Here is an 11,655-nt window from a genome sequence, read left to right as displayed (position 1 = left end):
TTTCTCTTCTATATTTTTCTGTAATTTTCTTCTCCAGTAGCTCTGGAGATGAAGAGCTGACTTAAGGTCTGGCTGGAGGACATTGTTGGGGGTTTTGGGCATGGGGGTAAGGAAGGAAGGCCTGGACCACTTTCTGGCAAGTGGGGAAGATGTGATGGCGAGAGGGGGCAGCAGGGGGAGCCCGGGAGCTTTTTTGGGGGGAACGCGTGCTTGCCATTGGTCGGGGCTGGGCCTTGGCCGGCCGGAGAGAGAGAAAGAGGGAGAGAGAGAGAGAGAGAGAGAGAGAGTTGCAGGGAGAAAAGTGACAAGTCGAGCGAGGGAGGCTGTGAGCGGGCTGGCGAGCGCGCAGAGCGGGAGGAGCCGCCGCCCCCGGGGCGCAGGGCGCGCTCGGTTCTTGTCTGCGTCCCCGAGTGGCCGAGGCCCGTTCGCTCTGCGCTCCGACCCACGAAGTGGGGGGACTCAGAGGCCGAAGATCGGGGTCCCCGGGGCCGCCGGCGAGGCTTGCAGGTTTTAGCGGGACAAAGGACTGACTCGGCCCACGCCCCCCTCGGCCTCCCGTGGGGGGAGATCGGCCGGGACGAGGTGGCCGTTGACCCCTGGGGCACAGCTCGTGGATGTTCTTCTGCCCGTGGCCCGGGAGCCGCCGCCAGAGCAGGAATGCCCCGGCCGTGCCATCCCGGGGCGCACCAGGCGCTCCGGGCACCTCTGCTGTTGCTGCTGCTCCTGGGAGCTTGCGGGGTCTCTGCGCAAGGTAAGAGACTTCGGGGACCCCCATGCAACTTGGGGCGCCGGGAGATTCTGCTTCGTGATGGATCCCACCCCATGCATGCATGTTGCAACCCCAGACTGCTTTCTTATTTTTGGCAGCGCATGTCAGTGCGGGTGAGAAACGTGGCGGATTGGATCCGAGGAAGGTGTGTGATGGGATGCATATGGGGGGGGGCTCATGGGGTGCAGTTGCAACCCCTTTTCTCCCTCGTTGAGACTCAACTTGGGTTAAGGTCAGTCTTTCTCGCCCCCTTCCTTCCCCACACAGTTAGTCAAAGTTCCCAGAAGGTGCAGGGCCAGGAGTGGAGTGGACTTTTTTTTTTTCTCTCCAGGGTGCAATTCGGGGGTATCCAGGTTGTTCATAGAGGGGGCCCCCCTAAACCAAAAGCCCCCGTCGTCCCGGAAGTTCGGGAGGTCCTGATCTCCCCACCCCCGGGTTTTTTGGAGGCTTCTGCTTGCAAGCACAGCGTGTGCTCTGTCTGCCCTGCCCTGCCCCGCGCGCCTTTGCAGAGAAGTGCTGTCAGGCCGCCTGTTGCTTTTTTGCAACCGGGTGTGCACGGGACTGTGTGCGTGCGTGCGTGTGTGTGTGTGTGTGTGTGTGTGTGTGTGTGTGTGTGTGTGTGTGTGTGTGTGTGAGAGAGAGAGAGAGAGAGAGACAGAGACAGAGACAGAGAAAGACAGAGAGAGAGAGAGAGAGAGAGAGAGAGAGAGAGAGAGAGAGAGAGAGAGAGAGAGAGAGAGATCTATATCTAATGCATCCTTGATTGATTTTTGGTCATCTCCAAAAGACAATTGCAACGCTTAGAGAAAGACCCAGCCCGAAAAGGCCGAGCTTGGACCTCGCTGCGGGGAGCCGGGCTCCTTGCAGTGGGGAGACTCGGATCTCTCAGAGAGGGAAGAGCCGATTCATTCTTCAGAGGCTGGAGGGGGAAAGTTGATTAAAGTCTCCCGGGTCGTGGGCCTCACTTTTAACATGCATCCCTCGAGGGGGTGCTGGAGCCCTTGGTTACTTCCCTCCCTCCCCTCCAACTACTGGCCGGAGCCCGTGCAAGATAAATAGATCTCTGGTCCTTTTTATCAAGCATCTTTGATTTTTATTTTTTTGCAGTGAGAGTTGTGTCTGGCCAAAGGCTCTGCTGGGCTTTGCAGATGAGGGGCAATGGGATCTCTGCAGCAACTGTTGAGCTGAGTTTTGGCTCAGATCTGGCCAGAAACTTTTCTTGGGCAGGGAAAAAAAAGAGCCCTAGAAGGATTTTTGCGATGCTGTCGGGGAAGCAGGGGTTCGCAGGCTGATCCTGCAAGGGATCCCTAGTGTGGTTGTGCTAATCTGGCGGCTCCTCGGGGGTAAATACCGCTCCTAATTGTAATTAACATTCTCATCAGCGGGGAGCGCTGCTGCTGATGAAAACTCCTAATGAAATGTAAACAGCTGGGTCACAGGGCTGTTTGGCTTCCTCGGTGCCAAACATCTGGCCCCCTGCCACCACACCTGGGTAAAAGAAAAAAAATAGGGGGGGGGGTGAGTGGGCACACTTCCCAAACAGTGTAAACATCCGGAGTCTGAGAGATAGGACAGTGGCTAAGACGCTTACCTTGAAGACTTGGGGGATGGTTTGGGGGGGGGGCACCTAGTTTCGATCCAGGCATTCCATATGGTCCCCCCCTCCCTTTCTCAAGCCGGTCAGGAGTGAGTCCTGAGTGCAATGCCAGGAGTTAACTTCTGGGCTCCGCCAGGTATGGAAAAAAAATAAACTAAGACAAAACAAAACAAAATAAATGAAAAAACAAAACCCACCAATGTACATATCCTTTTGATGTCTCCTTGCCCAGCAAATTGAAGGAGGAGATTGCCAGGTTCTTTGGAGCTAAGGAAGGGCTCCCATTTGGGGCCCTGGGTTCATTCATTCAACCTCTGTCCAGCCCTTCTACATAACCCTTGAAAGAAGGTACCGGGCTTCTAGAAATGAAGGAAGATTCAAGGAGCCTCTGCTCTTTAAGTCAAAGCCCAGACAATGATTATATTGCTGGGGATGCTGAGAACTTTTTTGCTCGTGGTCACACATTGTCTTGAACTGTTTTACAGGCTGAAAAAGTTTCTTTTTGTGTGCTGGCTTTGGGGCCACACCTTCCTGTGCCCAGAACTTTCTCTTGGCTTAGGGGTTGACTACCCCTGGCTGGCCTTGGGAGATTATATGCAGGGCCAGGGATTGAGCAGGGGTCTCAGCTGCATGTAAGACAAGCCCTTGGCCCCTGTGCTATCTCATTGGTTCTAAAGAATATTTCTTCAGGGCTGGGTGGATAGCTTAGAGGGCTGGTGCCCATGCTTTGTACGAGGGAGCCTTATGTTAGATCCCTAACAGTGCATGGCCCTTGGCCCCACAAGCCCAGAGTCCCCCATCCCGCATAGTTCCCTCTCCAATGTATAGTTTTAACACAGAATAACCAATTTCAAAGTCTTTAATAAGGAAATTAAATTTGGGCCAGAGAGATAGGATGTTTGCCTTGCACACAGCTGACCCAGGACAGACCATGTGGTCTCTGAACCTGCCAGGAGTGATTTCTGAGCACATTGCCAGGAGAAACCCTTGAGCACTGCTGGGTGTGGCCCCTCCAAATACACACACACACACACACACACACACACACACACACACACACACACACACTCACACACACACACACACACACGAAATTAAATGTCTTATTGCTTATTCTTTACAGTTATTGATCAAAACCTCCAAAAAATACTTGATTTCACGTAGCTCATCAGCAGCTGAGAAATTAGCTGATGGGAAAATAGGTTTGATTTATTTAAAACATTAACATTTCTTCTCTTCTCTATATTGTTAGGGAAATGGAGTCGCCAAGTGTATTTTGTTTTGTTTTGGTTTTGGTTTTTGTGTTAGACCCAGCAGCACTCAGGGGTTACTCCTGGCTCTGTGCTTAGAAATCGCTCCTGGCAGGCTCAGGGGACCATATAGGATACCGGGATTCGAACCACCGACTTTCTTTTTTTTTTTTTTTTTGGTTTTTGGGCCACACCCGTTTGACGCTCAGGGGTTACTCCTGGCTATGTGCTCAGAAATCGCCCCTGGCTTGGGGGGACCATATGGGACGCCGGGGGATCGAACCTCGGTCCTTCCTTGGCTAGCGCTTGCAAGGCAGACACCTTACCTCCAGCGCCACCTACCCGGCCCCGAACCACCGACTTTCTGCATGCAAGGCAAATGCCTTACCTCCATGCTATCTCTCCGGCATCCCCCTTTTTTGCCCTGAGCTAATCATTGCCACCCACATCCTAAAGTTTCAAAGTGGAAGTTCTAACCCAGAGCTCAGGCCCTGCTGGGCCTTTCTCAGAATCCCGCCAGCGCTGGGATTCTTTTCTTGGAGTTTCAGGGGAGGGGACACCCCTCGACTAGCTTAGCTCTCTTTTCCCAAACCTCCACTGTTGTTCCAAACCTGCCTGGCCCCGCTGCCATTTTTTTTTTTCTTTTGGTTTTTGGGTCACACCTGGTGTGCTCAAGGGTTACTCCTGGCTCTGCGCTCAGAAATCGCCCCTGGCAGGCTCAGGGGACCATATAGGATGCCAGTACGTTACTTGAACTGGTGTCTGTCCTGTGTTGGCTGTGGGCAAGGCAAACGCCCTACGCTGTGCTTTTGCTCTGCTCCCATCCCCTGCCTCTAGAATAAAATCTCTGAGGACCTAAGACCATTCTCATTCTTCCCGGTGAATACAGGAGACCTCAGCACACTCAGCCTGGTTTTCTTGCAAACTTCAGAAAATGCTCCCTGGGGGAGGCACATGAGGCTTGTCCTCAGGACAGAAGATGCCTCCAGACTGCCCTTGGCAGTGCTTGGGGAATATTTCATTTCCCAGGCCCAGGCTGTTTTGGATTTCTAGAATTTTATTTTATTTTTGTTTCTGGAAAAAAATTTTTTTCTTTGAATTTTCTTTCTGATATTTTGTAGGCTTCCTTTTAAGAACTCAGTTTTCTTTCACCACCCCCACCCCCCACCCCCATCCCGCACTGGGGGCTGCGGGCTGGGCAGAGGTTTCGAGTCAGACTTGAAAGGTTTGAAGCGGTGTGTCAGTCGCACCCATTAGTATCCAATTTGGCTGTGGTTCCACGGTGACCACATAGCCCGTTTTAAATATTTTTGACGATTTTGCACAGCGTTTCTCTGAAGAACGGAATGCTTTGTAGCCTGTATGTGTATAGATGTCAATGTGTCTTTACATAGACATGGCATCTGTATGCACACACATAAGCAACCCATAGGACTTGGCTTAATGCAGAGAGAATAGCTGTTTTTTCGTGTGCATGTGTGTGTATGTGTGTGTGTGTGTGTGTGTGTGCGCGCACGCTCTCCTGCATGCTTTCTTTTTTTGGGGGGGATCACACCCGATGGCGCTCAGGGGTTATTCCTGGCTCTGTGCTCAAAAATTGCCCCTGGCAGGCTCGGAGGACCATATGGGATGCTGGTAATCGAACTGGGGTCCATCCTGGATTGGCTGAGTGCAAGGCAAACGCCCTACTGCTGTACTATTGCTCAGACCCCAAGGACGCTAAGTAAATTTTTGTTTTGTTTTGTTTTTGGGTCACACCCGATGGCGCTCAGGTGTTACTCTTGGCTTTGCGCTCAGAAATCACTCCTGGTAGGCTCGGGGGACCTATATGGGATGTCAGGATTCAAACCACCATCAGTCCCCGGTCAGCTGCATGCAAGGTAAACGCCATACAGCTGTGCTATCTCTCCGGCCCCTCTTGCGTTTTTCGGTCCACACCCAGAGGTGCTCAGGGCTTATTTTTGACTCTGCTCTCTAGAATCACTCCTGGCTGGTCAGGGGATGATCTGGGATGCGAGGAATCAAACCTGGATCAGCTAGTGCAAGGCAAGCTTTTATGCCTGCTGCACTATAGTTAGAGATCAATAGCTTTATTGTTTTTTCGTTTTTGGTTTATTTGGGGGGTGGTGTTTGGGTCACACCCGGCAGCACTCAGAGGTTCCTCCTGACTCTGCACTCAGAAATTGCTCCTGACAGGCACAGGGGACCATATGGGATGTCAGGATTCCAACCACCTTTAGTCCTGGGTCAGCTTTGTGCAAAGCAAATGCCCTACTGCTGTGCTATCTCTCTGCCCTGGCCCCCAGCTTTATTGGTTTTATGTAGCATTGTTACTTGCTTGTCTTGGTAAAAATGAAACTTGCCACATAATCTCAAGGAGTTTTCTTTGTGGTTGTTCCACATTCAAAGGGATACTCAAAGTGAGCTTTCTAAAAGGAGAGGTTCGTGGTTCTGGTCTCAGGTGTTGGACTTAGCCCGGATCTTTGTTCTGTCCTGGTGCTGCATCTGCAGAATTTGATTTCAATTTCTGGAGCTATATGGAAGTATTGAGTTTTAAGTAAAACCATGCATGTCAGGCACTGAAGAGGAGCATCCAACCTAGAGGGTCTTAGCTTGGGGGACATGAAATTGAGCTATGTGAACGCCCAGAAATAATATATACAATTTTATGTGCCTTGCCATGGTTGTGTGTTTCTAGCTATAATCAGATTTTCCAAGCAAACAACAATATGAAAAGGTTCGGAACCATCAGTCTGGAGGGTCTCATGTCTTAGTCAGTTAGTGGTCTTCCCATCAGTAAGTTACTGGTGGGTCCTGAGTCCCAGTTCCCATCTGTATACACTTACACCCCAAAGTCTCAATCTGTTCCTCAAGGGCCATTTCCTGCCCTGCAGGCAGGGACTGGAAGAAGCTGAGAATGTATCTCTCTCCCCCCACCTCCACATTGCTAGATGCCCCTTACATTTTAGTTTACTCCTGGCTTTCACTCAGAAATCGCTCCTGGCTTGGGCCAGAAAGATAGCATGGAGGTAAGATGTTTGCCTTGCATGCAGAAAGACAGTGGTTTGAATTCTGGCATTCCATATGGTCCCCTGAACCTGCCAGGAGCAATTTCTGTGTTAGAGCCAGGAGTAACCCCTTAGCGCTGCTGGGTGTGACCCAAAAAACAAAAAACAAAAAACAAAAAAAAAAAGGAAAAAGAAATCTCTCCTGGCTTGGAGACCATATGGGATGACAGGGGATAGAACCTCAGTCCTTCCTGGATCAGCCATGTGCAAGGCAAACGCCCTACCACTGCACTATCACTCCAGCTCCCTTATTTTACTTTATTTTTTTCTCCCGCCAGTACCTGCATTCATAGCAGATTGCTATCCTGAATTCTCATCACAACTCCTTGAGAGAAGTTGGCCTTAGGAGCTCTTAAAAAATAATTATTTTTGAAGAACAGATGACACAGAAAGGTCAAGTGACTTTCTTTTCTTTTTTTTTTTTTGTGGTTTTTGGGTCACACCCGGCAGTGCTCAGGGGTTACTCCTGGCTCCATGCTCAGAAATTGCTCCTGGCAGGCACGGGGGACCATATGGGACGCTGGGATTCGAACCGATGACCTCTTGCATGAAAGGCAAACGCCTTACCTCCATGCTATCTCTCCAGCCCCATGACTTTCTAAGAGACTACACAGCAAGCAAATGGCATTGTGGGTCTCACAAACCCTAAGCTTTCATGCATTTCACTGCCGTCCTCAGTGGCAGCTTGCAGAAGTGGGAGACAGACCCAGAAAGCATGCAAGAAACTTGGGTGCCCTTCCAGGAGGAGGTACATCAGCACCTCCCAAGCAACAGAGATCAATTTAGATCAAGCACCTTTGAATTTGCATCTTGGCGTATTTCTCTGAATGCAGGCCGTGGGGTTTGGGAGTGTATTCTCATGGGTTGGCTGGCACATGGGCGGCCACAGAAGGAAAATACTCTAATCTTGGAGGGGACCCCTGGTTCCCATTCACAGGCCACTTGCTGAGCTTCTGTCAGTGCTCCTACCGGAGGTGCTCTGTACACACTGGGGGGTGGTGGTGGTGGGGAAGCAATAGAGCAATAGTGAGAAAGTACTTTTGGAGCTGGGAGGAGGAGGGAAAACTGGGGGTGATTGGGGGAGGGCATTCCGAAAATCCTTAACTAAATGCAGCTGCTTGTTACACGGAGCCCGACTTGCATGCCAGGAATATCTAAAAAGCTAACGAATACAAAATAAAAATAAACAGCAGTAAAAAGGCTCTCTCTTTGTTGCAGTAAGCTCGGTTGGGGTTTTCCGTTTGTTTGGGAAAGGGATGGTGGGGTGAAGCCCTCCAATTTCTGTCCCTGAGCCCCTGGTGCAGAGAAATATCCAGCACCTGAAACCTCACCATCAGCCCTCCCTCACCCCCTATCTCCAGGTCCTGAGGCTCCGACGGTGCCCCCAGAGTGAATTACATGGGAAGAGGGCAGATAATTTAATGGGCAAAACTTGGCAGGGCCAGCAAATTTCACACTCCATCTCTCACTAATAGAAAGGCAGGGAAGGGAGGCTACGACGTCCTCAGATGAAAAGCTTGTCTGAAAAGGTTCTGCTTAACAGTAACTCTCTGTCCATAAATAAGGTTCGGGAGGTTTGATCCTCAAACTGTTATTAAACACTGATAAGCCCAAGTCCCAGCAGGTTTGGCCTCCTGTTTCCAAGCCCTCCACTTCCTTCTCTCCATAGTCATAGATCTCTCTCTCTCTTTTTTTTTTTTTAAAGGGAAAGAACCTAAAAGAGCAATCAGTCTACCCTGTTTATTTTCTCAACCATATCTCTACAGAAAGGCCCTTGTGTCCTGTCATAGTCGTTTGCAAAGCAGTGTGGAGACAGACCCAGCCATAGAATGGGGTGTGAAGGGGCTTTGCTTCTGACTGGCCAGTGCCACTTTATTATGCCAAACTCTGCGTATCGGAGACTTCATTGGCTTCTCTGCAAAAGGGGTGCATAAGGACTGACCAAGAGGGTTTCTGTAAGAATTAGAGGAGATTCAGGCATCTTGCCAAGGGTCAGGATGTGACGCTGGCTCATATGCATATGTGTGTGTGTGTGTGTGTGTGTGTGTGTGTGTGTGTGTGCGCGCGCGCGCGCGTGTGCGTGCGTGCATGTGTGTGTGTGCGTGCGTGCGTGCATCTCATACAAAACATAAATCTACTGTGGCATCTACTGTTATTATGAGAATGTTGACTCCAAAACTGACATTTTATGTTGTTTTGTTTGTTCGTTTTTGGACCACACCCAGCAATGTTCAAGGTTTACTTCTGCTCTGATTCAGAAATTACTCCTGGCGGGACTCAGGGGAAAGACCATATGGGATGTCAGGAATCAAACCCAGGTCAGCTGCGTGCAAGGCAAGCGCCTTGTCCACTGTACTATCACTCTGGCCTCCTAACTGATCTTTTGGATGTTGATTTGAACCTAGGCTCTAAGGGAGCAGCTGTTTTATTTTTTAATGGTACTTCAAACTTCAGAGTGAATAGAGAGGACATAATATCTGAGCAATCCTCAGGCAGGTGCTGGGGATCAGGGTGAGAGGAGATTCCACCGGGCAGCTTTGCAAAGCCTTAAAACAAAGGCTTTTTTCAGCAGCTCCGGGTTCTTAAGGGGAAGAGCAGCGCCTTCCTGGTGCTTGGTGTAATTCCAGAATCCTGCGATGGGGAATGTTAGGGTTCAGGGTCCTCCGTTTGTAATCTGACCAGGTTTTAACTTCAATATTCAAATAATCTTGCTGAGCAGAACTTGAAAGAGAGGGATAAAGGTCCAAAGAGAGGAGAGAATCCTGAAGTACTGTTAGCTGTTTAATAGTTTTAAGCACAAAAAAATAAATAGAAAGAAAGAAATGAAATGAAAAACATGTTTTGATTTGCATCTTCCTGAGCATTTTTTATGTGCCTTTTGGCCATTTATATTTTTTCTTTGAGCAGATTTCTGTTCATTGTTCTCCCATTTTTGTTATCTGTATATAGGAAAGCCATGAATTTTTGAGTATTACTTTTGTAGCCTACACCTTACTATAAAAATCTATAGTTTCTGTGATTTCTTGAGTCCTTAGGATTTTCTAAATATAGTATCATGTCATCCACAAGTAGTGGAAGCTCGACTTTCTCCTTTCCTATCTGGATATCTGGATGCCTATGATATAGATGTCTTGCCTAATTGTTATGGAAAGTAATTCCAGTTCTGTATGTATAGGACTGATGAAAGTGAGCAACCTTGTCTTGTGACAAGGGAAAGCTTTTAGTTTTATCCCATTGAGGATAATGTTTGCTGTGGGCTTGTGGGAAATGGCTTTGACTTGTTGAGGAAAGTTCCTTCAGTTCTCATTTTGTTGCAAGTTTCTTTCATGAATCGGTCTTGTCAAATGCTTTTTCTGTGTCCATTGATATAATCATATGGTTTCTGTTTTTTTCTTTTACTAATATGGTGTATTACATTTATTGTTTTACATATTTTAAACCATCCTTGCATTTCCAGGATCAATCTCACTTGGTCATGGCTTATGAACTTTCTGATGAATTGTTGGAAATTATATGTGTTCATTAGTAATATTGAACTATGATTTTATCTTTTTACAGTGTCTCTGTCTGCTTTTGGTGTTAGAGTGATGTTTGATTCATAGAAATTGGGAGGGTTTTTTATTTCTTCTGTTTCCTGGAAGAGCCTGAAAAGGCTTTTCAGTTGGCCCTCTTTAAGAGAATTGGAAAGAATTCACTAGTGAATCCATCTGGGCTTGGATTTTTTTTGGGGGGGAAGACTTTGATTATCATTTCAGTTTCTTCAAAAGTGATAGGTTATGTTCAGTCAATCCATGTCACCTTGGCTCAGTCTTAGGAGGTTATAAGAGTCCAAGAATTTATTCATTTTTTTTCTAGGTTCTCTTCATGCCACAAGGATTCTCAAAGTAATCTTTGATGAATTCCTGTGGTATCTGCTTTGACGTCCTCTTTTATTTTTGACTTGGTTTATTAGAACTCCCTCTTTCTGGGGCTGGAGAGATAGCATAAAGGTAGGGCGTTTGCCTTTCATGCAGGAGGTCATCGGTTCAAATCCCAGCACCCCATATGGTCCCCTGTGCCTGCCAGGAGCAATTTCTGAGCCTGGAGCCAGAAATAACCCCTGAGCACTGCCGGGTGTGACCCAAAAACCAAAAAAAAAAAAAAAAAAAAGAACTCCTTCTTTGTTTAAACCACTTTCTTGCTAGTGATTTGTTGTTCTTGTTTACCTTTTCAAAGAACCAACTCTTGGTTTCAGTGATCTTTTGGATATTTTTATTTGGTTTTATTAATTTCTACTCTAAGTTTTATTATATTTTCCTCCTGCCCACTTTAGACTCCTTTTGTTGGCCATTTTCCAATTTCTTAAGTTATACAGCTAAGTTATTTATGCGTGCCCTTTCTTCCTTTCTGATGAATGATGTGTAGCTATGGATTTTCCTCCTAACACCTTTTTTTACTGTGTCCCAAAGGGCTGGAGATATAGCATAGCAGTAGGGCATTTGCCTGCACAGCCAACAGAACATAGTGGTTCAAATCTCAGCATTTCATATGATCTAACTAGCCTGCCAGGAGTGATTTCTGAGTACAGAGCCAGGAGTAGCTCCTGAGTGCCTCCAGGTGTGACCCAAAAATCTAAAACAAAACAAAACAAAAAAAAAAAAAAACAAAAAACCAAAAAACCCAAACACACACACACACACACACACACACACACACACACACACACACACACACACACTAAACCCCTCTCTTCCATTTCTTTCTTCAAAGCAAGTAATTTTTTACTGAATTTTAATCTAGTCGATCTATTGAGGTTACAGTAGCATTGAAGTCTTCTACTACCATTATGTTGCTATCAATATCTTCAAGTCTTTTAGCAACAGTTTTAAGTATTTTGCTGGTCTCTCATTAGGTACATATATATTTGGGAATGTGAGTTCTTCTTGGTATACATGTTTCATAATTATTAAGAAATGACTCTTGTCTCTTATA

Source organism: Suncus etruscus, chromosome 6, assembly GCF_024139225.1.
Source record: "Suncus etruscus isolate mSunEtr1 chromosome 6, mSunEtr1.pri.cur, whole genome shotgun sequence".
Lineage (NCBI taxonomy): Eukaryota > Metazoa > Chordata > Mammalia > Eulipotyphla > Soricidae > Suncus > Suncus etruscus.
The sequence above is the reverse complement of the archived record's forward strand: the minus strand, read 5'-3'. Positions refer to the sequence as shown.